Source organism: Vombatus ursinus, unplaced genomic scaffold, assembly GCF_900497805.2.
Source record: "Vombatus ursinus unplaced genomic scaffold, bare-nosed wombat genome assembly UNPS02000577.1, whole genome shotgun sequence".
In the NCBI taxonomy this organism is placed as follows: Eukaryota; Metazoa; Chordata; class Mammalia; order Diprotodontia; family Vombatidae; genus Vombatus; species Vombatus ursinus.
Window position 1 is genome coordinate 19885128 of NW_020940355.1, and position 4677 is coordinate 19889804.

A 4677-nucleotide genomic window follows, 5' to 3' on the forward strand; every position below is an offset into this window, starting at 1 on the left:
CACTGAATTTGGAGTCAGGAGACCTTGATTCAAGTCCCAGCCTTGATACTATGGGAGCCTAGGCAAGTTAAGGCTCAGTTTCCTCATCTGTGAAGTAGGGATAATAGTCTTTACACAACTTACCTTATAGAAACAATTATAAATGTTAATGTATGATAGCAGTGAGTTAATTTTATTGCTGTGCCAACAGTTAGAAATTCCAATACTATTTTATTTTATTGTCAAAATAATTTCAATTTTTTTGAGAGTCAACCAGATTCCAATTGGCTTGGAAACATTAAGCTGTCTCTTTTTTTTAGCAACCGAGTCGTTCTTGAGTGATCCCATGAAAGCTTTCTTTTCCTCCACAGTCCAGATGAGGCCATGGCCGAATTTTAAGGGGGTTGCAATAAATTTTAAGTCCATCTTTTCTAGGGTATAATGTTTCTCTTGTACCAAGAAGTACTTTTATAGGGTGAGAATATGCTTCTTGGTCCCAATAATACAATAATTTAACATGATTAAGTTGTTGGTCACAATTCTGCAATGGACAAACCCTCTTGGAAGGTTGATGCTCTTTTCAGAAAGATCCTAATTGGTAAATACATTATTTTTTATCAGTTTACCATCCTTATTTCCTCTTCTTATTGATCTCAGCATGGTGGTGGTAGTCTTTCTGCCCAATCTGGGCCATAGACAATGCCATATGGGTAGGATGCCAAACTCTGATAAAGGCCACCTTGCATTGACCTTGGTGGGTTTTATGGGAGCGGTTTCTTTGTGTGCCAGCAGCTGGTGATGTCTTTGTAACCCTTGCCCTTGGTCACCCCAGTGACATCAATCATCTCATCCTGCCTAAACCTAGGGAACATGGTCACCTATTGCTCCAGTTTCTCTTGGGCTCAGTCTAGTTGCTCAGCCACACAGTGCAGCCATTCATCTGGATCTCCATCGGGTGAAACACATCAGCCTTAACGGGAGCAGGCATATCTGGGCATGGATAACCTGGCAGTACTTCTTCATGTTGCTGAAGTCTTTGTCTGGGTGCTTCTTGTCCTCACTGTCCTGTTATTTCTTGCAGGGATTAGTGAAGGCCTCCATCTTGCATATGTGCCAGTTCTTATAGAACTGCCTCTTACACTCATCACTGATGTGCTCAGCAAATGACAGAGACATTTGCACATAGCCATTGTACTCTAGTCATTAACGTTAGTCATTAACAAGAGTTTGTGAAGGTTATGTACAAAGTTTATGAGGCTTTATATGTAGCCCCCAAAGCCTACAAAGACCATGGGGAGTATCTCCACAAGGATGATCACCTTGACCACTTTCTTCTTGTTCACCATAGAGCCAAGCCTCTCCACTTCCAGAATGATGCAGGTTATTCTGGCCTTGCTGCCCAGGAAGGTAGTGAGGTGGAGGGTCTTAGTGGGGTCACCTTTGGGGAAGTTCTTCACCTTCCCCCAGTATTTACAGCTTCATTTCCAAGGCCCAGAGACCCATGCCTGGGAGTGGAGCTCTGGTGGGACATGCTGCTGCCACCACTAAGGTAAGCTAGGAGAGGGGAATATTAGCTTAACCATCAAGGGAATATGAAAACACACAGACTCAGTTGTAGAATCTATAACAATACCCCAAATTGACTAGAAGCAAACAAATAACATACACAGAAAATGAAGGTTCCAAATTCTGCTACTCTGTCTAATACATTTCAGTAAGTGAACTGCTGGCTTCTGTGCTGGCTGGAGCTTCCTGGCAGAATGCCTTATTTATAGCAGGACATACATGTGCCTAGCAGCAGTGTGGGCAGTGGAACATGACAGATGGAAGCTGACTCCTAGGGGAAAGAGGCTTCCTTTAGCATTGCCCTATTTCCTGTTTTTGCTGCTATATTTACTGAAAGCATCTTAAGCATGTTATTTCATGAGGGATGATTCTGAAAACTATTTTCCTTACTTACAAGTCAGAACGCCTATTAGCTAGACTAGATTGCTTTCATAAGGGAGATGTTATTTAGCAATAAAAGTATGAATAGGGCCCCAGGGCAAAAGGCAACCCTTGATTATTTGCACTGACCCTTCCCCAGATCCCTGCTCCTCATTTCCCTACCCTACTTACTTTAGGACTTAGATCGTGATTGTACTTGCATTTTTCTTCTTGGCCTGGTTGTGTATAAAGCCCTGATTTGTACTCTCGGACTGTATCTCTGTATCCTCCTGCTCATTAGCTGTCTAAACTTGAGCTGGATTCAGAAAGTTATACAGGAATTGGATAGACAAGAAAGGAAAAGTCTTTCTAAGGGTGTCACACAGTATGGGAATTTGTGGCTTATTCTGGGGATAATAACCAGGCTAGTTGGAGTTAATGCTTTGTGCTGGAGAATAATGGACTATTAGGTTTGAGGGAGCTAGATTAGTGGGGAATAGATTTTGAAGGTCCTTGAATACCATTCTAGGGAGTTTGGATTTTGTCTTTTCGTTATTTTCAAGTGCCTAAGAATCATAATTTATTGAATAGTAGTCTAGTCATAGTCAAGAGTTTATTCATCTCTGTAAGTTCTGATATCCATAATGGCTGACAAATCAAATCTATATTTCCCAGGTTGTTATTCAAGACTCAAAACATTAGGTCCTAGCTGGGAATGGGACACCATTTAGTAAGCTGTACAGTGATCAGATGCAGAGTGGTGTTGTGGAAAGATATTGGGTCTGGAATCAGAAGACCCTTTGATGTTTGAATGGCCAGATTCACCACTTATTAACTGTGTGAATGTGAGTAAATCTCTTCACTTTACTGGGACTGGATATGATGATCTCAAAGTTTCCTTCCAGTTCTAATATTGACCATTTTGTGAATTCTGGTTCTGACACAAGCTATATGATCTTCAACCTTTCTATGTCTATTTCCTTATCTGTTAAATGGGGATAGATATTTGTACTACCTACCCTTCAGGTTATTTTGAGGAAACCTTTCTATAAATGGCAACACAATAAATAAATGTGATCTATTGATATTATAATCTTTCTGGCACTGTCTCCTTTACATATCCTCTATGTTCTATGAATTATTTATTTATTATTTTGAACAGACCTAGTGCTTTCTTGCCTTTGAGTCTTTGCTCATACTGTGCCTGCCATCTTGAAGACACATCTCTCCTATCTTCATTTGTTGAAATTCTATTCATCCTTCAAACCTAGTTAAAATTGCACCTAAGATCTTTATTGATCCTTTAATCACATATCTAATCAGATGTGCTCGCAGAGACCTGATCTTCTTGACTTCCTTTAAGTTCCAATTAAAAACCCACCTCCTATGGGAAGCCTTCTTCAACCTGTCTTAATTCTAGTGTCTTCTTTCTGTTAATTGTTTCCTATTTATCCTATGTATAGTTTACATTGTAAATATTTGTTTGCATGTTGTCTCCCCCATTAGAAAATCTCGTTGAGGGCAGGAACTGCCTCCTTTTGTGTCGCCACAGCTTAGTACAGTGCCTGGCACATAAATAAATAAATATTGATTGATTAAATGATTTATATATATATATATGTATATATATATGTATGTAAGCTTCTAGTACTTTGTATCTCTCTTTTGACACTTACCATGTTGTTTAATAATCAATCAATAAACATTTATTAAATGCTTACTATGTGCCAGGCATTGTGCTAAGCACTGCATATACAAAAAGAGGTAAAAGGTAGTCGCTAAATATTTACAAAGCAAGCTATGTTCTGGTTATTTCAGTCATCTTAATGACTTGATTTAGATTTTTGTAGTGGACTTGATAAGTAGTATAATTGTTTTTACAGCTATCACTCATTTATCTAGCATTGTTGGGGAATGAGGTGAATTAACTTTTTCTTTGTTTTGAATCACTGATGTCATAAATGTAGGCAGAGGTGTAATGTGAAATGTTTAACAACCAGCTCTCCAGGGGAAAAAAAAGTAAGCCAGATACACTTTTAAGATTAATCTGCATTCTTAACATTTTCTCCATCACTTTCCTAATTCTAGACAATCAACAGAACAAGTTGAGTCGTGATTTGTAGCATTTGCTGGTATCCAAAGTAAAAATGCTCACCCTGAAAATTTAACAATAGGTTCTTGAGTCAGTTTGAGCTGGCTCCAGCACATCCCTGGGTGTAGGGAATTCCCTGTGAGGACACTCCTTCTACCCATGTTGCTCAGCATCTGCTTTGCAACTTACGGTCATCATGGTCACTGAGAGGTTAAAATGATTTGCCCAAGGTCATGTAGCTTAATTTTCCAGATAACTGAAGCTAACCACAAGCACCAAAAGTTTTTAAAATGGTAACTATTTGAGGTGAATTAGCAGAGTGCACTGAACACAATTTTACTTGATGACTCAAGGTCATAATTATGAACATCTGCTCTTGTACTTGGTTTTATTTGTAATACTTCTCTCTATTACCATACAGTGAATCTCTCAGGATATAGTGAAGAGTGGAAGCTTTGCCCCTACCTTAAATAATCTCAGAATACTAGGCCTTGGGAGTGCTTGAGACTTTTTTTGATCTTTCATGCTCCTAGGCTATCAGCTGTCAGTTTTTGCTAGTGTCAGGGCTTCTGCCCCAGAAGCACCTCCCTTCTTATTCTACCCCTAACCCTCAATATCCTCTAATGTGCTGCTTAGATTAGAGTCTAGGGCTGGCTTGGGAACCAGAGGATGAAACTTGT

The 4677-nt window shown here is 39.3% G+C and overlaps 1 pseudogene; it reads right to left on the reverse strand.

Moving 5' to 3' along the window:
• Positions 1–210: 210 nt before the first annotated feature.
• On the reverse strand, positions 211–1510 carry LOC114047372 (annotated as a pseudogene).
• Positions 1511–4677: the final 3167 nt, after the last annotated feature.